Source organism: Sceloporus undulatus, chromosome 2 (genome assembly GCF_019175285.1).
Source record: "Sceloporus undulatus isolate JIND9_A2432 ecotype Alabama chromosome 2, SceUnd_v1.1, whole genome shotgun sequence".
NCBI classification, from domain to species: Eukaryota; Metazoa; Chordata; class Lepidosauria; order Squamata; family Phrynosomatidae; genus Sceloporus; species Sceloporus undulatus.
The window spans coordinates 196,982,227-197,005,007 of NC_056523.1; the positions used below are offsets into that span (position 1 = coordinate 196,982,227).

At 40.9% G+C, this 22,781-nt stretch overlaps 1 protein-coding gene across 2 annotated transcripts in view; it reads left to right on the forward strand.

Moving 5' to 3' along the window:
- Window positions 1–3,117: 3,117 nt before the first annotated feature.
- The window catches only part of NFIX (nuclear factor I X), a 321,990-nt gene continuing 302,326 nt past the window's right edge, over window positions 3,118–22,781 (forward strand). Inside the window, exon 1 of one of the 2 annotated variants that reach the window (XM_042448603.1) lies at window positions 3,118–3,145. The gene's annotated coding sequence lies outside the window, so the exon portion shown is untranslated. The remainder of the gene's footprint in view (window positions 3,146–22,781) is intronic. The other variant, XM_042448604.1, reaches the window with a different exon arrangement.

The window sequence follows — 22,781 nt, forward strand, 5'->3', positions numbered from 1 at the left end:
GTATGCTGTTTAAATGATGTATGTGTCCCAAGAGGCCGGAAGCCGCACTAAAGCAATGCTCCAGTCCTAAGGACTGGAGTGCAGCTTTGGCGCAGCTTCTGGCCTCTTAAGATGCATGCGCCATTTAAACAGCATACCTTTAAAGTGACCCAATGCAGCTTTATTTTGGCCTGTCTGTTCGGGCTTATGTTTGCACTTTGAACTCAGTTTGTTGTTATTGGAGTAAGCTATAAAAGGGGAAAGTGGGAGGAGGAGAGAGAAACAGCAACAATTAAAAGACAGTGAAAAAATGATGGGACAACAAGGGATTTATTGGGACTACCTGTGTGAAACTGGGACAGCTGGAAAAGTGGATGGATAGGTAATATAATTGTCTCCTGTTCCACTTGGTTCCCTGCCATTGATGGGAAAAGTCAGAAGCCACAGTCTGTCCAGCTGCCCAAGAGGAGGCACTCCAACCTCAAAACTGGATGTTTGGGGGAAGGGGGAAACTGTTTTCCAGGTAGATTTGGAAAGAGCAGTGATTGGAACATGGCTAATTTCCCCTCCACCCTGTTGTCTTCTTATTTTATGGGTCTCTTAAAAAACAAGCAACCACCCTTGTTTCTTGTGTGTTAATTTTATGTGCTTGCAAGTTTCCTTGGATCTTGTGCCAGGGAGGAAGGTGAAATATTGTAAAATATTGTAAAATAAATAAAGTTGTATGGGAAAAAATAAAGGAAGACCTAGCAGTCTGGAAGAACCATTACCCGTTTGTTCTGTATCACCAATCTCTTCACTGGGTTTTAATCTCCACTTTAATCTAGATTATTATGTTGAAAGGATGAGTTATATTATATTACATTTGTTTATTTTTGAATAATAAAATATTGACTATTATATAATATATTATTACAATATGCTGTTAAATATAAACATATTCATGTATTATATTTACTAATATCCATTTAGGTTTTTGTTCTTCTTAGTCCTGAGAGCTTTGAGTGAGTTCCAATAAAATTTGGCATGTACCATAACAACTAGAACTACCCCTAAAGCTGTCTCTATTTCTTGTTTGCTTTTTGAATGGGCATGCTTTTAATTGTTTTTAATTCTGTTGATATTTTAAGTTTTGTATGCTTTTAGCTGTCACTATTGTAATTTTTATAAGCCTTCTTAAGTCCCCAGGGGGAAAAGGTGAGAGAGATAGATATAAATACAGATATAACAGCAGCAGACCTTTGTTAAATCTCTTCCCCATCTCCTTTTACCAAACTCCTATGGCTCCATCACTTCTGGTCTCCCTGGAATTTCCATGCAGATGAAAGCAAGCTCCTCGGGGTTATTCAGATGGTGAAAATAATCCAGGTAGAATCTAGGTTGAATCTTTATTGTATTTCAAATGTATCCGATTAATTTTGGGGGTCTGCCAACAACCACCCCCCCCACTTAATCCAGGATAGTTGATGTCAGGGAGGATTCCCCTTGAGTTTTCCTAAAAAGATTCACATTGTCAGCTCTGTGAATAATTGATGTGAATAGACCAGGGATAAACCGGGATAAAACTCTGCATGCCTAGAACATATTTCGAATACATCCACATCATCGATTCCATCTTTATTCGAGTGCTGGCATGTGTGAGCAACAGAACTTGCAGAGATGCCGTTCCGATAAAAAACAACAACAGTGTGAACAACAAAACCAGATTGAGTGAGTGAGATTATTCGCATAGTCGCACTAACAAAAACAATGTCTGAATAATGTCGCAGTTGCAAACATGCTGAGTTGCAGCCCCCAGAGTTGTCCTACCATTTTGGCTCTCAAGATTCCAAACCCCATGTCAAGTTTTCCCACTTAGATGGTATAATAAATGGACACCCGCTTCCACCTTTACAGGCCTTCCTTGATATCTAATATCCTACACTGCACACACCATGCCAACTTTGCTACCCCAACTATAGGACCGTAGGGTTGCATTGGGGCTGTACATAATCCATGACAAAGGGTTGCACATGTGTTTCCTTAGTTCTCCCAAGAGGTCTCTTCTCCTGGCTACTGCCTTGGTTGCCTCTATCCCTTGCCATGGTCACTGTCTTTATATCTGCAGCATTATTGCTCCTTGTGTGAGGCCTGTGACATGGAGCAAGGGTGAAGTGGGGAAAGATGATAGCCGTGCTCAAAAAGCAAACGGTTTGGTATAGGAGATGCTTGTGAAGTCCAGTAGTTAACCATGATACAGACAGTGCCAATAAATTATTATTTCCTCTGATAGGAAGTTACAGTACTTGACATTTTGCATCACCAGCTTTTTCAGAATCCTGGCTGTCCTTAGAGTAACTCCTTAAGTCATTTTAAGTTTAGTTTTGCCCTTTGCTTTTGTCACCCATCTGAATGGTTTATTAAGAAACTCCTTAAATGGTTTTAAGTTTATGTGAAGTCAAAGGCTTTCATGGCTGGCATCCATAGTTTTTTGTGGGTTTTTCGGGCTATGTGGCCACGTTCTAGAAGAGTTTATTCCTGATGTTTTGAGTTTAGTTTGGTCCTTTGCTTTTGTCACTCGATTTTCTGTAAACGATTGATTTTATATATACGCACCTTAATTAAATTGCACTGGGAAATAGTCAGCAAAGACACCTTTCCCCCCTCAGTTTAGAAGGTACGTTTAGTATTGATCTTTGGTATTAGGTCTAACAAAGGCTTGGATGAGGAGGCAGGGTAGGTGAGTGTGGGTTTTATAATACAGGAGACCAGTTGTGCACGAATGAAAATTATATAAGAAATATTAGTTTGGGGCTCAGTTGGTTTCCTAAAAAAAAACCCTATTGCATGTGCGAGTGTTTGCCTATGTATTTTCAGTACTGAATTTCACAAGGACTCCCCCTTCTTTCCCCCCTTTCCCCCTTTTTGCTTGCTGTGCATAAAACACCTCAAAGGACTTTTCAGAGACTGGGACATTTAACACAGTGGAAAACCTCCTCCCCCCACCTTGCCTGCACTTGGCAATATTTTAGCAACCAGCAGTTTGGAGGATACCAGCGACTTTTTGCGTAGCAGCTTCTGGGTAGAAACAGCTTCCAGCAAATCCAGTCTTTGTTTTTGAACCATAACAGTGTGGTGGTGGAGTCAGCTTGGGAAAGAGGACTCCTTTTGGCTCTGGTAAGAGAAGGTAGTAGATTTTTGTATTCCTTTTTTTAAAAATTAAGCCAAAGTTATGCATGTTAGGGGATGATTCATGGCAGGGAAAGGCATTATCTTTGATTTACAGGAGGGGAAATGCCATTACTTTAGTTGAAGGTTACCTGGCTAATATTATTTTGTGAAAGTTTTAGTCTGATTGATGTTTTGAATCTAATCTAGACTATCGAAATCTATATAGTGATTTATAACAGAAACTAATTTCTAAGATAATTCAGTGTTAAATGAATATTTTTATTAATTTCTAGTTTGCTGATAAAGTTGAACATGACAACCTGTAATTATTTTCACCCTTTACATATTCACATTTTAAATCGTTCAAATGAGATGCCGTCTTCTAAAATGATGTTTTCTCCATTTCATTGTGAAATTTCAGGTTTTTTTCTCCTCCAGTAATATCTCAGCTTTAACACATTCACTGTTTCAATTCCCAATCCATTTTACATATATTTATTCTCAGTTGTCAAATAGCTCTGTTTGGAATTATAGGGTCAAAAAAGTTTCACAGTTGCAGAGAAATGAAATCCTGTATACAGAATATTTAAAGACCCTGAAATGAGAGAAAAATGACAAAGAACGTAAGGGCATCGTCCACCAGGATGCTGCCTTGCCAGACTTGTGGAAACGGAGGAGAGGTTGGCAAGGGCTGAGTGAGCCCTTGCACAGTTCGCATTCATTTTAAGGCTGGCACAAGGCTTCGCTTCCCAGTGAATTTTGTGGTAAGGTTTTTACCTGCTTTTTTTAAAAAACCCATTGTGTAACTTTAAAAAGAAGAATTAATTTAATAATTTTAAAAGGGAAGGGAAGCAGGGAGTCTTAAAAATAAGACATTTTAAAACTAAGCACAGTTGAAATATTGAAAACCCTTAACAAAATGAAATCTCTCAGCTGAGATCCATGGTTGTGGTTTAGAGGCTTTCTAAAGGAGGGAAAGAAAATTCAAGAGAAAGAAAAAGGCTGTATAAATTTTGAGCAGGCAGGAGCCATGATCCTGCTGGAGCGAGAACAGCAAAGTACTAAATACTTAAAGAAATTATCTTGCTATTCTTAATTTTCCAAGATACGCAATTATTGTGCAAAGACAGTGCTATTGAACCGAGTGATTTTGTAGGGAGATCTGGATGAATCTAGACAGGGACTTAAGTACCGCTGTCCATGAATTTTCAGTTGGGTCCAGAAGTACATGGCCAGAATAATCTGACCGCCATATAATTGAACGTGAATTGTTTGGCTTTTCCTCCCCTCTCGTTTTTCCTTTTGGAGAACAGAAATATCCACTGCAAGCTGTCCAGAAATTTCCAAACCCTGGCTGTAAATGCAAACTTGAAAAACAAACATATGCTTGTTCTTTTTTCAATATTGCTGGGTTCATTAAATAGAAACTGGCAGTCTCGAGGCGAGAGTGGGGAGAGAACAGTCATTTCAACAAACCTGATCTTTTCAACAAACTGGATCTTGGGCAAATATTGTTCCATATATATTTGGGCAAGCAGGCCCCATGAATTATGAGGCCAACTGCCATACATTATTTGAAACTCATAATACTAGCTAGCCCCCCTTCCTTGCTTGTGAGGTCCGTAGCCTCATGCCGTGGCTGAAACTGCTGCTTCTGTTCTTGGTTGCAAAGGCAGGTGAATGTCAGAAGACATCAGCCTGAGATGTGAAAAGGGAAGAGGACCTGGACCTGCAGAATTTTTTAGCTAAAGCGTCCTTTTTGGAATCAGAGGCTGGGCTTGTAAACCCTGTGCCAAAACTAAAAGAAGAGCTACTGATCAGTACTCAGGTTTTCCCATCACGGGGATTTACCAGGCATTTACTAAATACAGCTTTTTCTGATTTTCAGGTAGCTAGTGGACATTTGAAAAAAGGTGCTTCAGAAGCCAGCATTCTAACTGATGATCACTTAATTATAAATCTATAGTTTAATTACACTACTTCCCAAGCCATCTGAGGCCTTGTTAAGAAAAGTCAAATCAAAAGAACTAGTTCCTGGTTCATAAAGTATATATGAAAAATGCATATTTTAAAAATCATTAAATAGATCAATGATTAGATGGGAGGGGAATGTCATCAAGAAAAATATGCTGGGTGAACAGTCCAGCCCCAGTTGTGTGCTGTTGTATCTTTTTGATATTGGTAAGAGGAATTTATGTAAGTGCTTACGCCTTTCCCTTTGAAAGCAGTGATATTTAAAAGTCGTGTGACAGAAACTGGAATCCTAATACCTGCCTCAAGTTGTCTGGGGGGAAAGTATAAATTGTAACTTGAGCATTTTTTTAAAATCTGAGTAATTTCAGAAAGAAAAAATTGGTTTCAGAATCACTTGTGGAAAACAATCCAGTCCAGAGCTGAACTGAAGTAGTGGCTCTGTTTCACAAAGAACCCTAAATCGTGTCAAAATACCAACAAAATAGAAGTCAATGAATTTGTGAGGATGGACAAAAGGGGTGATACAGTTGTAGGGGTGGGAGGTCCAGATGACAACCTAGGAAGGCATTTGAAAGTCTGTTTTCTTAGTTCAGATACACACACACACACACACACACACACAAAGAAAATAGACCTTCAAATAGTTTCCTAGGTTGTCATCTTCTGTCCTATAACACACACACACACACACACACACACACACACACACACACACACACACTTTGGCTCTTATATGCATCTATCAATACATAAAACTTGTGTGAATGGATTGACATTGCCTAAAATGTCTACCGTAATTTGCATTTCAGCTTGGTATCTGAATCTGGCAAATTTGGTGGTCTCCAACCACCCTGAAGAAATAGCATCATGGCAAATAAAAAATGAAATGTGGGCAGCCAGGCAGAAAGATTGGGAAGAAGGGGTGGGTAGTCACGAAGGGCATGAAAAATTCACCCACAGAGCATTGTGGTCTTCTGTGGGCAAAGAGTGAATGCCTTCGGGTGTAATATTCATAACCACAAGGACTAGAAACATGCTCTTTAAAAAAGCAAGCAAACTCAGGCCCAGGCATCCAAATTGTGTGCCTGGCCCTTTCAAAACTATATGCATGGAATCACAAGAAACAACAGCTGTGGCCTGTGCATGAGTAGGTTGGGTGTGAGTGAGGAGACAGAGGCATGCTCCCAATGGCAACTATATTTCTTGGCAAAACCAGTACCCAAACCAGAATAGACCTCAACATAGGCCTATTCTGCACCGTCCAAAAGACCCCACCTCATTCTGATGTACTGTTTGGACAATGTACAGTCCAAACCCTTGTTCTGGTGTGGGTAGTCTGGACAACATCTAGCACACCCTGCACCAGAACTGGGCATAATAGGGTTAAAATTAATTAAAATTAACTTGCTTGTTGCTCTGGATTTTCTGGAAAGCTCCAGAGCTCTCCATTTCTACTTCATGGCAGCTGTCTGCACAGGTGTCCCACTGGGTGACCTGGTGCATCTGCCACTTGGACACAGCATGAGATCAATAATAGTGTCTCATTCTGACCTAAGAAGCAAGTGACCGGTGGCTGGCAGAAAACATGCTGGGTGGCCCAGTGGGGCACACTTGCAGACAGCCACTGTGGCATGGAAACAGAAGTCAAGGTAACGGGCAGATCAGGACAGCTGCAGAGCCAGGATACTCCAGGCTGCCCCAGAATATCCTGGCCAGTGCAGACAAGGCCTCTGAGAGAAGGATATGGGAAGAAGGAACACTGTCAAAAGGCAATTGCTTTGTGTTGTTTTCAGGAGCCCGAAACACTTTGTCACTTCCACCTGCTCAGTTCTCTTAAATCAAGGAAGAGAGGTTTAGGTTGTGTGTTATTTTTCAGCATTACTTTGGTCGCTTGGGGCCTCATCAGCATCTCTATACAAAAGGCAGGGATGAGTGAGACTCACATTTCAGTTTTTTTTTTTTTAAAAAAAGCTTAAGACACAAATTTCTTTAGATTCAGAATAGAAGGAACTTAAGATTTTTAAAAGTATGATTTTGGGAAAAATTAAAACTGATAGATCAGTCCATCCAGAGGCTTGGATGCTTCACTGAGAGGGTCTGCATTTTCAACTGCTAGCAGATACATCTTGGTCCATGTCATGCTGAGAAAGGTTGTTGCTATTGCATTTGGCTAACAGGTGAGGATTTGGTGTCAGCTAATTTTTGACTAATTTACCAACATTTGCAAATTTCTTTATATTTCCCGATGGAAAGAATTTGAGGTTTAAGAACTTCAAATGCAGAAGAAAGCAAAACAGACATGTTTTCCCATCGCTATCAATAAGACCTCCTTGTCTTGCATGTGTGAGCCACAGAGTAATCCCTTTTAGAAACAACTCCCAATAAACTGGCACATCTCTAAGACAACATCATTTCTGTATGAGTAGTCTCAAAACATTTCACTTCTTCAAATGCCCAGGTTGGTAACATGACTTTGAAAATTGCTTTAGAAAGATAAAAAAATTGCTTTAGAAAGAAAGCTTGCAAGTTGAGCCTACCCTGGATCTACAATTCACCCTTTTTCAGCCATGTCTTGCAAGCCTTGACCCACCACTTCTTTCTATTTCTAGTGCAAGTTCACTGTGTAGAGTGTGGTTAGCCATTGTGGCAATTATAAATCCCCGCTCTTGCAGCAGCAGTGTTTCAAGATTTTTAGAGGACTTTTTGAAGACACAAGAACATTCCAGTCACCTAGAAATTTAGGGATGTATTTGGCATGGATGAGACTTGTGTGAAAATCTGAGCTGAATTCAGAGCCAGGCCTGCATGTAAGAAACTCAAAGATAGGGGGAAATTTATAGCTATGTTGGCTCGGGAATATTTGTACAAATCTACAAATGCAAAACTACCGAACAGATCTCTTGCTAAAGGAATCCTTACTCATCCCATCAAACCAATCCTTTGTTTAAAAGAACCAGTCTTGCTTTGCTTCCAGAGAAAAACTTGTGCTCAGACATGGGAGCTTATTGCACACACTTTTGTCTCCGTTCTGGGCACAGGCAGGGAATGCACGTGGCCAAGTGAAAATGGAGTTTATCGCATGCTAAACTGTTGGCAAGGTGATCCCATGCCATCGCTGACCCTAAACTGTCCCCGAGCCGGGCGAGGCGCATGATTTTTGCTCAGCCGGAAAGATTCCAGCTGAGTACAAAAGCTTTTCAGCTGAGAAAAATTTATGTGCCTCAGCCCGGCTCGGGGACAGGTTGTGGTCGACGATGGCATGGGGACGCTTTGCCGATAGTTTAGCATGTGATAAACTCTGTTTTCACTTGGCCACGCGCATTCCCTGCCTGTGCCCAGAATGGAGACAAAAGTGTGTGCGATAAGCTCCTTGGTTTGACCTCTATGGGAAACACAATCCAAACCTGAGGCCAAATTTTTCTTTATGGCTTTTTCCATTTTTGTTAGAAACACGCAGGACTCTCCCTGCCCTTCAAAAACAAATGAACAAAAAAGACTATATCAGGTGACTTAGGACTTTATCACACCAGCCTGTTTTTGTTTTGTTTTTTACAACAGTTACATTAGTAAAGCAAATGGGAACATACCAGTTTGTAAACATTCAGTATCACACTTCTCTGCAATCGCCGAGTGTGCTGCAAGTATGCTGTTTTGGCTGTCCATGGTCCCTTCTGCACTCGTTCCACAGCCTTGCCTTCCTACCAATGAATGCCCTACTCAGCACATGTATGCCTTTCAATTTTTTAATTTTAATTTTTGCCATGATTTCATGATTACAGGAAAATGACCTTCATTATTCCCAAGCAGGTTGAGGTTGTTTTTACTCCGAGCCTTTCGGTCTTTTTAATTTTAATTTTTGCTGTGATTGCATAATTATGGCTAAATAATAAAATAAAAATAATTTTATTGTTTAGTTGTAATGACTCAAGCACAGCAAAAATAAAATAACACCCCCCCCCCTCGAAAGGCACAGAGTAAAAACAACCTTGGCCTGTTTGGGAATAGCAAGGGAAAGGGGAGAGAGGAGGAGGATCGTGCCCCTTCATGCCACGTGACTCTTGTATCATTACAGCAGTGAAAGGGACCTCCTTGCACCAGGAGGACTAATGGAATAGAAGTGATATTGAGAGCCATTGAAGGATTTTCCTTGTCAGTGAATAGGTGCACTCCACCAACATTTTAAATGCCAAGCAGCAACAAGGGAGACACGAAATCATGTGATAAGTATCACGCAAAGATGCTTTTATCATTTTGAAATTCTACTTTGCTAGCTTCGTGTTATCACAAAGTCCTATGTTATATGTCTAAGGTTCTGGAAGCATTTTAAAGAACAGCAAGCAAACACAGTCTTGGAGACTGGGCTTGGACATGCATAGGTAACCATTACAGAGGCTGGAGAGGTCATAGCCTCTGGAGTAATCCAAATCAGTCTTTGGAAATATGACTTTTTGAATGCAGATTCCAGAATTTCTGAGTCAGTGTAGCTGCTGGGAGATGTAGTCCAAAAAAAGACAAATTTCCAAATGCTGCCCATTCACTAAATTCTCAGCCAGAGCAGCCTGAGAACATTCCTCCAAGGGAATCTGTTATGTCCTATCAGAGACACTGGTAGTTTGACTCCCATCCTCTAGTCTGGGCTGGTGAACCAGTAACCCTTCTGATATGAGCCAACAACTCCTGTCACTCCCAGTCAGTATGTCTAGGAGATGGGTGATGGAAATTGTCATCCAGCAATATTTGTGCAGTTATAGGTTCTCCATCCCAGCCTCAGTCTATGTGTCACTGATACAGTTTGTCACAAGGGACAAATATGCTACACTGTGCTTGTTATACGCTACTTATAGACACTGCCTGTACAGCAGACAGGAGAAACTGCAGCCTGTTCTCTGAGAGGTTTAGATGCCTACGCAGCCTGTCAGGTCCCATAAGAAACCAATGATGTTTCACCTTGCCCTGTAAATGCTCAGGGATCTCTTTGGCCTTTAAGTATCAGCAGTGCATCTTCACAGTGGGGATGAGCTGCTGTGTAACAATCCAAAGCTTCTTGTCTACCCTTTGGTTTCTCCCCCATTGCGTGTTGCACTTTTGATGCTTCTTCAGCCAGGGATCCTAGACAGGGTGATCTTTCTATCCTTTTGTAGGTAGGAAAAATGAGTACCCAGATTGTTGGAGGCAATTGGCTTAGAGATTGTAGAGTGCTTAGTTCACTATGAAGCGGTATAGAAATGTAAATGCTCTTGCTCCAAAGTAAGGGTACATGGGACCCAACATAGAACTCTGATGTAATATTTCTTTTGTTATGTGTGTTGTATGCCTTCAAGTTGTTTCCAACTTATGGCAACCCTATCATGCAATTTTCTTGGCAAGATTTGTTCAGAGGAGGTTTGCCATTGCCTTCCCTGAGAGCATGCAACTTGTCCAATGTCACCTAGTGGATTTTACGGCTAAACTGGGAATTGAACCCTGGTCTCCAAGGTCTTAGTCCAACATTCAAACCAATATGCCATGCTGGCTTTCTTAGTTTAGTATCAAACTTCTGATTGATAGTTTCTGAGATGGTTCATAGGAGTCCAGTTTTGCCAGATCATGGCATGCCCGCTTGTTCCACAGTCCGTGCCTTCAGCCTGCTTGCCATTGTTTGTGATACCTTCCTATTTCTAATAGAGAGAATACAGTGCGGATAGTGACAAAGGGTAAAGAACAGAAAGGTGAATAAGAAATGGATGTTAGCTTTTAATTCTAAATTTTAAATGCAGAACTTGCTACCTTTTCCGAGATTTGAACAGTAGCATACACGGGATGTGGCAATGCTGGTGCCAGTTTGAGAATAGCATGGATTGCAAAAGATGAACAGTTTGCACTAGAAGTCTGATCGGCATTGTCATTAGGGTCATTTTGGCAACAAATTAAAACATGGCTTTTTATTAAAAACCTTTGGGCCCTAAATTATTTCCTCCACAAAAGGTATATGTATATGGTTTTTAAACATTCAAGCTGTTTCAACTTGTTTGGTTTGTTTGAATTATTTTTATTGTTTTAAATTATAAATTGTATTGAAACTGTTTAAATTGATTTTACTTTTTAAGCCACCTTGATGATATAACATGAGCTAAAAATGTGAACATGCATACATGCATGCATGCATGCATAAATAAATAAAATCCTAACACCACCATCTTTCTGTTTATGATCAGAAATTTGCTATATGTACATAATGGATGAGAGCCAGCATGATCTAGTGGTCTGAGTGCTGGACTACAACTCAAGATCAGGGTTCATTTCCTCTCTTGGCCATGGAAACCCACTGGATGACCTTGAGCAAGTCACACACACTCAACCCCCAAAACCTTGTGATAGGTTCATCTTAGGGTTGCCATAAGTCAGCAATGACTACAAGGCACACAACAGCAACAAACGTATCAGGTGGCCTTGAGAAAGCTGTCATTATTAGGACTTTTCCATTTTTCAACAACAACGATAAATTGCTATAGATAGGATCACAATAGCATATTTATATAAAAAAGTGACACCACTTGGAATGTGTCATATTATTTGATGGTACTCCACTAATTTACTGATGGTCCAAAATTCCAAAAGTCATTAACATCTGGCGCACTGTATAACTAGAATAATCCCATTTTAGCAACAACAACATGCTCAAGGCCATCCGGCTAGTGCATATGATACATCCAGCCTATCTGTGGTCATAAAGGGAGCTCATTCTATATATCCTTCCACTGGTAATCCCAATCTCCATCATCACCTCTCCCTTTGATGTGCCGTGCCTCCGGAGAGTCATTCAACAGGAGAGAGATGTCTCTGCTCATGCTCAGAAGTAGCAATGAATGGTGTTCTATATTTTCCTATATACTAAGGTATCTCAAGGCCTAATGCTGCATCAGCCGCCTGCCCCGTGATACTCAAGTTGCCTATTATGAGAACCCTTTCAAATGCATTTCGAAGGGCCTGAGCTGCAACCTTTTTTCACTGTCATTTTTCATTGATAATATACTACTTCTTGTAAGGGATTCCAAGAAGCAGGACTGTGTGAAGACATGGTTTTTGCTATTTAAGTGACTCTGTGATGTGTGTTATGTATACCTTAAAATATATCCTTATATATTTACAATATGACTTACTAAATCAATGGTGGTAATCGGAAACCCACTGGATGACCTTGGGTGATAGGTTTGCCTTAGGGTAGCCATAAGCAGGAACGGACTTGAAGGTACCCAACAACAACAACAACAACAAATTGTCCACCTCTCCAGCTGCTGTGAAACTGCAACTCCCAGCATTCATCACTATTGGCTGTGCTAGCTGGGCCTGATAGAAATTGCAGTTCAACAACATCTGGAAGGCAGCACAATTCCAAGCCCTGTTCTAAACTACTTTCTTAGGTAGCTTGTCTATAAAACTGGCACTGCTGAGATCGCATCACCCAAATTCTGTGCCATTTAAATTGCTTGTGTCGTTTGGCTGATCCTGTTCCCAGCATTTCCTGGTGTGCTGCCGGCTCCTTTGCCAAGTGGTTTTTCTCTTGACCTTTCCTTTTTCACCATAAGCACGGTATAACCCTACCTCATTCTCCTCTTGGGAAGCTGGGGGAGATCAATTTGCCAGTACCGCCTTGGCTTCCTTTGTTTGGCCAGTCCTTGTTATAGCCTTGGTCTGGGATTATTCTTGCGCTCCCTCCATCTAGTGTGCTTCCTCTCTCTCAATCTCTCCCTCTCTCGATATATATATATATATATATGTGTGTGTGTGTGTGTGTGTGTGTGTGTGTATATAATTTGGAAGGGGAGCAGGGGGAAAGAGGAGAGCTGGAATATTTTCCATATGTTGGCCGTGGGACGAGCCTGAATCAGGTTCCCTTTTTCACTCCAGTATAGAGTCTGGCAGGCACACAATCCTCCTTTGGTGCCAAGTGATATACTATAAACTCGTGAATTGATGCTGTCTTTTAACATTTGAAACAGCAGTGATGTGTTCCATAATGCAAGAGGCGTCCACGTACGCATACACAGGAGAGGGGTATATTTTCTCTTTTCCTCTGATTCAGTTTGCGTCACTCGTCCTCACACAAAGGGACCCTTGGCATCATCTGTTGGTTTCTTCCTGGTGGGTGATGCAAGGCCTAGACGTGAAAGGATGGAGAGAAAGAGGCTGCTAGGGAGCTGAAAAGAGTTGACCCTCAGAAGACTGGGGGACAGTGAGGCCATTACTTCCTGCTTAGCTGAAAATTACTCTCGAGCCTTGGATTATGAGCAGTTCATTGAGTAGAAGAGGATTGTTGACCCCTACTATCTCACCTGTTTTGTGGAGCAGTGATAGTAGCCATCACATGAATCCAGGCCTGTCAGGAGACTCCCAGCATATGGGATCAGTCTCAGGCTGCAAGTGTTACTTTTATTTTATTTTATTTAGAGTATTTATAACCCGCTCTTCAGCCACAAAGGCTCTCAGAGCAGCCAATACATCTTTGCATCATTTGAGGTACATTACAAAGAACCTCCTGGAGGCTTGGAAGGTCTGCTCTTGAACCTTTTCCAGAGTAGAACATTTTTGTCTTAACTGGTTCTTAGGTGGCAGCAGCTAAGCTATGCTGGGAAAGGGATGCTGCATGCCACCACTATTGTCTTTCAATTTGTCCCTTGCAGTGCTTAAACTGGCTTTTTAAAAATCCTGTCCTGTATTAAGAACCTTTGAGATCAATCAAGCAAAGGGTGTTTTGGGGGTGGGGATGAAGAGATAGTAACAATGTTCCTATTAGCATTTTAAACTGTTTTTTTTGTTTAGCCCCCAGAAATGGATAGGAGATAATACGTTAGGGAAGTTGGCAACTCCTAGCCATAATAGCTAAGATAGGGAATTGTGAACCTGCAAATATAGCAAATTTACTTCCCAGGTTCTCCACTGTACATTTTGATGCCAAATATTAACTGGCTAGTCTCTGGATATTAGCAGAAAATTAATCAGATATTTCCAGAGGTGCAGGTAAGTAAATCTAGACTTTGAATCACTTCCAGCTCAACGTTAGGAAGAACTTCCTGAGAGTAAGAGCTGTTCAACAGTGAAAGACACTCCCTCGGAGAGTAATGGAGTCTCCTTCTTTGGAGGTATTTTTTAAAAATATTAATTTTAATTTTATTAAACATACAAACTTACATATACCCAACACACCCCATAACCAAAATCTTGATATCAAATTATCATCTAACATCTATTTCCTTTACCCCTTCCCACCTTTTAAAAAGAATACAAACATATAAGCTACCCATCACAAATAAAAACAAAACACAAGACTTCCTGCCTATTCTTTAATTGGTTTCTTAACTGTAATAACTCTTTACGTCTTTTCTGTTAATCTTCTTATTTTTCTTTTTAGTCAAAAATATTTACCAATTTACTATCCCACATTCCTTCATTATCACTTTAATACAAATATTAATAATAGTATTAATATTAATAGTATTAACCAGTCTTTAAAATAGTCTACAAATGGTTTCCATGTACTTATAAATGTGTTTATTTGTTCTCTTCTAAAGAAACTTGTTAATCTATCTAATTGAGCCATTTCCATCACTTTTTCTAACCACTCCAGACACGTTGGAATTTCACTGGTTTTCCATTTTGTTGCCAGCACTAACCTCGCAGCCGTAACTAAATAAGATATCAAATTTCTATATTTTACTTCTCTACTAACTCTCAAATTTATCATATTCAGTAAATACAATCCTGGTCTCATACCAATTAGAAATCCCCCCCCCCAAATTCTATTCTTTTATTAATTTTAAACCAATATTTCCTTACTCTTCTCCATTTCCACCATGTTATTTCATATAGGTGAAAAAAAAGTTCCCACAAAAACCCGAGAATTAAGTGGAAATTATGAACAGATGCGAAGGAAAGAGGGGGATTAGGGATGACTGATTTAAAATTATATTTTGAAGCTGCCACTTTGACTTGGATCAAACAATGGATTATGTTAGAAAACAATAGAGATTTAGACTTTGAAGGACATGAACTACAGCTAGGATGGCACAGATATTTGTGGTACATGAAGATAAAGGTAAATGTAGAATTTAAAAACCATATAATAAGAACATCTTTCATAAAAATAGGGCAAGAACATAAAGAAAGGTTATGCCCCTAAATTCCAGGAGAATTCTGCAAGTGGGAACTGAGAGAAAATATCTGCATGAAATATAGGGGAATATTAGAGAAAAGATCAGGAACATGGAGGATTAAAGAAAGGCAGGAATGAGGGGGGGGGGGGTATTAATACATAAATGCTTTTTTGATCATTGATAATTGTAATGTAGGTATGTATTACTCTGCAGATAAATAATTAAATACTTAAATACTTAATATTTAATTATTCAATTATTTTAATTTTATGTATTTATACATCCACTCATCTCTGTGAAATAAACACATAATATGCACACATTCATGTATATATTAAATCATACACACATCACAATGTATACAGACACTCACATATATATATGCATCACAGGAGACCAACACTTCAAACTGCTGAGGTGTGAAAAGTAAAAGCACTAATTTTTTTTTGTTGTTGAAACACTAGCAACGTGTTATTGCACAATTGTGTGAAAGGATCGATTGCTAATTGTTAATGTCCCATTATTAAACAATAATGGTATAACAGCAGGTGGGATTGAAAGGGAACTGGCCATGTGTCATAATCTCCTATGATCTTGCAGTCTCCACTAAGCTACCCTTTCTTCTGATGGTACTATATGTTACTTCACTACCTTCAAAGTGTGGTAAACCAGTCCTGCTGAGTTGGAAGGCCCTGCGTTTGCCTCTGTTGAGTGTAGAGCCTGGACATCTTACCCCAGATCTTGCCATCAGAGCGCCACAGAATATTTGAGCTGCATTACATATCAATTGACAGGAAAAGAGATTCCACCTACATATTAGGAAGAACTTCCTGATGCTAAGAGCTGTTCGACAGTGGGTCATGCTGCCTTGGAGTGTGGTGGAATCTCCTTCTTTGGAGGTTTCCAAACAGAGGCTAGAGGGCCATCTGTCAGAAGTGCTTTGATTGTGTATTCCTGTATGGCAGAATGGGGTTGGACTGGATGGTCCTTGCGTCTCTTCCAGCTCCATGACTCTGTGATCCAGTGAGAGTGGAAACAGAGCAAAACACATACAAGGGGGAGGGTAGTCTGGCACAGGAAACACCTTACTGTTAGTGAGAGTGCTTGACCTGGAATCCTAATGCTGTTATGATAGTTTGGCTGGTTATTGTGAGGTTTCTTCATCTGGACAAGGCTGGATTGGAAAGTATATTGGCCAAATCATTTCCTGAAAATTCCTCAGGCTCACTGTGATCTTGAACCTTCATGCAACATTTCTCAAAAGAATACTGACTCCAGTTTTTCAGAGTGTAATCCTTAGAAAGTTTTCAGTGTGATGTATAGATAGCTGGGATATATAGGTTACCAAGATTATTCTCTGGCTCTGACCCTCTGGTCTTAATGCACTGCAGTTGGCCTTTGTAAATATGGAAACTGAGTAAAAAAAATCTCATCCTATGTCCTATAATTAATTTCATTCTATGCTGCCTTTCTCCCTGAATAGACCCAAGGCAGCTCACATTTTTAAAAAAAACATTACAGTCCTCCCTTCCCTTATGCGGGGGATCCGTCCCGGTCCCTCCCCCCACATAAGGGGGAAATCACGTATACTCGTGCCCCGTTGAAAATAATGGGGCATGTGCATGCGGCACTGCTCGACACATGCATCACAGGCACGTGCCCCATTCATTAAATTATACTGTGGCTTCAGTGTATGCTGAAAGCTGTGGATATGAATCCCGCGTATGGCATGGGCTCACTGTACAATAACATTTAAAACAGTTAAAATAATCTAAAAACAATATAAAATTACATTAAAAATAGAAGTTAAAAGGCATGATAAATACGCATGCTTGTGGCATGCTTATGTTTTAAAAGTTTGCTTAAATAAAAACATCTTAGCCTGCTGTCAAAAGGCAAGCAGGGAGGAGGCCATCTAGTCTCCTGTGGAAGAGAGTTCCAGAGGGTGGTAGTAGCCATCAAGAAGGCTGTCTCTGGTGTCCTCACCAGACGAGCCTGGGATGGTGGTGGGACCGTGAGAAAGCCTTTCCCTGACAATCTTAGTGTTCTGGCAGGGTCACATGGGGAGATACTTTCAAATAATCTGGACCTAAGGTCATGACCAGAACTTTGAACTGTGCCCGGAAATGAACCGGTACCCAGTGAAGCTGTTCGCACAATGGCGTTATAAGCTCCCTATAACTGGCCCCAGTCAGCATTCTGACCATAGCATTTGGACCTGCTGAAGTTTCTGAACAGTTTTCAAAGGCAGACCCATGTAAAGTGCATTACAGCAGTCCATAGCCAGATCTGACATCTCAAGAAATGGGCACAGCTGATGCACAAGTTTTAGCTGTTCAAAGGCATCCAGGCCTAGAGTTGAATCCAGGAGAATACCCAAACTGTGAGCCTCAGATTTCAGGGGGAGTGTAACCCCATCCAGCACAGGCAAGATCCCTATTCCCTGATCTGCCTTATGACTGACCAAGAGCACCTCTGTCTTGTCTGGATTAAGTTTCAATTTCTTTGCCCTCATCTAGTCCATTACTGACAGCAGACATTGGTTCAGTACAGAAACAGCTTCCTTGGAACCAGATGGGAAGGAGAGATAGAGTTGGGTGTCATCCGTGTACTGGTGACACCTCACCCCCAAACTCTGGATGACCTCTCCCAATGGTTTCATATACAGTAAACGTTAAATAACATGGGGGACAAAACAGAACCCTGAGGGACCCCACAGGCCAACAGCCAGGGGGTTAAACAGGAGTCCCCCAACACCACCTTCTGAGTTTGCCCCTCCCAGAAGGACTGACACTACTTTAAGACAGTGGCCCCAAGTCCCATCCCAGAGAGGCAACTTAGAAGGATACCATGGTCAATGGTGTCAAAAGCTGCTGAGGGATCCAACAGGACCAACGGGGACACGCTCCCCCTGTCCAGTTCCCTGCGTAGGTCATCCACCAAGGCGGCCAAAGCTGTCTCCATCCCATAGCAAGATAAAAAGTGGTGAAGACAGATGAGGATTGTATCGTGATATAATAACAAGGAAAGAGAAAGAGAACACTGGCTACATATAGAGCCTTTGGGATTCACATATTACAGTGCGCCCTCGGCTTACACGGGGGATCCGTTCTGGACTCCCCATGCAAGCCAAATTCCGTGCGTGCTCAAGCCCCATTGGAATGAATGGGGCTCATGCATGCAGTGGTGCGGTGGCGTGCACACGCGCCATAGGCACACACTCCATTCATTCCAATGGGATGCACTGCCTCTTGCGCCCTGTGCGCTCCTGTGTGGCTTCCCACATATGGTTAAAGCCGCGTATAGCACACCTGCGTATGATGCGGGTGCACTGTATTAGCAATAACTATTGATTTGATGGTTAATGATATATAAGCTGAAGTGTTGGTGATTTAATTTACTGCTATATTGCCCCTCATTTGGGTCCAAAACACACTGCAGAAATAATCCAGTTTGAGACCGCTTTAACAGCCGTGGATCAATGTTATTGAATTCGGGGAACTGTAGTTCTGAGACACACACAGCCTTCCCTGTCAGAGAGCTCTGATGCCACAACAAACTACAGTACGCCCTCCTTTTACGCGGGGGATCCGTTCTGGACCCCCCGTGTAAAATAAATTGCACGTATGCTTGAGCCCCATTACAAATAATGGGGCTTGTGCTTGCGGTGGTGCATGCACGCCATTGTTTCTTCTAGTGTGCAGTTTCTTCCAGTGGGCAGTTAAAGCAGTCTCATAGTAGATTATTTCTGTAGTGTGTTTTGGACCTTGGTTGCTAGCAACACACGCTATCTCAGAGAGAACATAATCAGGCCAGGCGGTTGTTGTTGCTGGTCCACAGGATATCTGTACCCTTCTTTGGTTGTGTTGGGGTGCTCTATGAGTTATCTTGGATCTTATGCATGTGCTGTACAATTTCACCCTTCTGCAAGGCTACCTATAGAGGAAACTGAAAAAAATGAATACATTATTGTTAGCGTTGGCAAGTTTATCATTTCCCAAACTACGAATTTGCTTAGGCTCACATTTTTATCAGTTTGTGAATATGGCAAGACAATTTTTTAAAAAAAAGGTTTACATATTTTTGTATATATTTATTCTATTATCACACACTTTTCCTAGTCTGCAAATTTTTTGGAAAACAGTTTACTGCAATATGATGTCTCCTGTGTAATTTTCCTTAATATACACATTTTTGTGTACTTTGCCTTAGTATAAGCAGTTGTGTGTGAATATTTTGAATGGTGAAACAGATCACAGCATTCTGAAGAGTGCAGATTTTGACACAGAAGTGCATTCCAGTTCACTTTTAGATTTGGCTGGTCTAAAGTGGGTCCATTTCTACACAAAATCTTACCTATGGATTTCTCCTCTATCCCTGCTAATGAATGTTGGGAGGTTGTTTTTCAATATGTTGACTTTGCTCAGTTCAAGCATTTTTGGTACTGTATGGAAAACTGACATAAGAAAATAATTCTAGCCAATTGTCTTCATGAAATGTGAGGAAACAACAGAAGTATTTTCCAGGGTTTGCTTAACTGTCCTTGTTTGCCTGTCAATCTGGGGAGGAGGATAGACTGTAGAGAGTATACAGGGCACCGCCATTATCACACTGCAGATACATGCTAGGGTTGCAGGGTGGCTATAAAGGATGCCCCGAGGCAACCCTAGCACGAATCCAGGCCGGCGCAAAGTGACGGTCTGGAAAGCACCGTTGTTACTCATAAATCATAATTCTGATGTATCACTGAATGTAATGGTAACAGTTGTGACATAAGTAACTAGCAAAATTAAAATTATACCTTTAAATTACAATATGACATGCACAGCCTAAATCTATTTACATATACATAGTTTCATGTGGTTAAAGTGAAAATTGGGTAAAATATGATGTTTTTAAATATTTTAAATATATATTTTTAATTATTTTTAAATTTAATTTTTTGTTAAAAATTTAAATTAAAAATGGTCCTCTCCTTCCTCCTTCCACTGAGCCTCATCCCACTCACACCATCTCTTCAGTGTTTTAAAGGGCTGGTACACACTGCCATAAAGTGACGTGCTTCCGACAATACTAGGGTTAGGGAGAGCACACCAACCGCATGCTCCCTAACCCTAGTACGTGTAGGGGGTGCCATGGTTGCGCAGCCCCACCCACATGTCACACATGTCGGTGATGTTGCAGCTGCACTGTGTCCAAATGGCGCAGCACAGCTGTGACATCACCGCGCTGTCCTACAGCACTTGTGGTGTCGCACAGCAAACTGGAGCTGCTTCCACATGCCCCTTTTTTGCCGTGCAGCTGCACCACACCATTTGCTTGCTGCAGTAACGCTGCGCAGCAATGGGAGATGGCTCCAGCCCACCTTTTGCAGGCAGTATGTACTGCACCAAAGAAATGCAGACCAATCCCACAGCCCATTTCTACCAAAAGTCAGATGGAGAGCAATGGTGTCATCTGACGTTGCGGGGGCACCTGGTGTGGTCCATATGCCCCTAGTGATGCTACTGCCCTCATCTATGAATATGCAGGTGCTAAGTCATAGGTGTTCTTGATGGTGGATATAGAATTCCTTCCTCAAAGAAACATACCTGGCCAATTTTCTTCAAGAACAGTAACAACCTTTTCTAAAAAAAATTAATTCAGGGAAGGGCTTTACTGGTCTGCAGGAAAGTTGACTGACTGGCTGTTTTTATTTGAAAAATTCACATTTTGCCTGTAGTAGAAGCTGTGGAATGATATTATTGTAAGTGTGATGTATAGTCCTGAAGATACGAGAACTTGGCTTTTTATCTGCAAGGTGTATGCCATATCCTGGTGCACTGGGATGTTTTAGGTGTTTTCAGTCATCTGTGTAATATCTTGGGAGCTGCTTTTTTGCTACTAATATCAGTTTCAGGACCAGGCTTAGGAACCCTCTCACCTTACTTAACTATGGCCCCATACAGATAGGCCAAAATAAAGCTGCTTTGGGTCACTTTGGAGGTATGCTGCTTAAATGATGCATGTGTCCTAAGAGTCCGGAAGCCACTCTAAAACCATGATCCAGTCCTAATGACTGGAGTGCAGCTTTGGCATAGCTTCCCTCTTAGGACGCTTGCATCATTTAAACAGCATACCTCCAAAGTCCTGAAACTAACACTGATATTAGTAGCAAAAAAGCAGCTGGCCCCACAAGAATTTCTAAAGTCATGAATGGATTGGCTCAAGTGTTTCATGTCTTGTGTGAACTGTGAGCTCATAGAAAATTCTGGGGAGATCAGACTTACATGGTATTTCTGCTATAGCAGAAGCAGAACTTGAAAAGTTACCATTTGGACTACATCTCCCAGAATGCCTAGCCACTAGCCAGTCAGTGGCCAGGCTGGCTGGGTAATTCTGGGAGTTGTAATAAAAAAGGCCATTTAACTTTACCATTCTAGGCAGCTGTTAATTCAGTGGTAAAGCAGATGTTTTATATGGAGAAGGACTCGGGTTCAATACCAAGCATCTTCAGGCTGGAAAGAAAAACATTCTTCTCTGAGTGAAACCGTGGAGAACCACTGCCCATTGGTATGGATACTACTCAGCTGCATGGACCAGTGGTCTGACTTGATTCATACAAGGCAGCTTCCTATGTTTCTACATGGTTAGCATTATTTCCCTGAGGTTTTAATCAAGAATTCTACATGTACTAGCTAGCTACAGGTTAAAAGTGAGGCAAGAAGAACGAAAATTTTATGAAGGAAAACGAGAAGATCCATAACACCAGCATCTGTCTGCAAGTGCATTACTACTAACATAGTGATTCTGCTTTCACTTTACTCTTGGATCTCTCACAGAAGTGCCCTATATTGTGCTAGATACTGTATGTGTTCTAAAGCTATTTCAAGCTGTTGTGCTGGAAGGGTAGGTGGGTCGGTCTCCACTATGCTAAGCCTCCTAAATTAGTTTTGCATAATTCATTTGGGTTTCTCTAGTTTTCACTGGTCACGGCAAGGAGATATACAGGGCACAGAAACATGATTTCTAACCATCTTCTACAGACACCCTTCTAGCTTCTGAGACTTCAGAAGCTGGAGATGCCTTCTAACTTAATATTAAAGGCTAGAAACTCTTTTTAAGCTGACATTTTAGAAACAATTTTTTAAAAAAAACCACACCACATTATATGACTTTTTAGATGAAAGAGGTATATAATGTAGTGCCCTCCACAGGTTTTGGGCTGCAGTTCCTCTAGTTCCTGACTCTTGAATTATGTTGGCATGGATTTATAGGAATTAAAGTCAAAAATACGTAGCTGGAAGGTACTAGGTTGCTTAACTACTTAAATCATTATCCTTTCTCAGGCACATTTGTGTCTCAGATTTTTGTCATATATACTGGATTTTACTTGTCCTACATATATTCTGATGTGCCATCTACATGACTTTTTTTTACTTGTGTGCAGATTTACTTGTGGGCTTGGCTAGCATACCCTCCTGACTCTTTATAAAGAAATTATTCCCTAACAGAAGTTTATCTCAAGATGTTTAATTATGACAGATAGAGTTTATGACTGTTTTATAT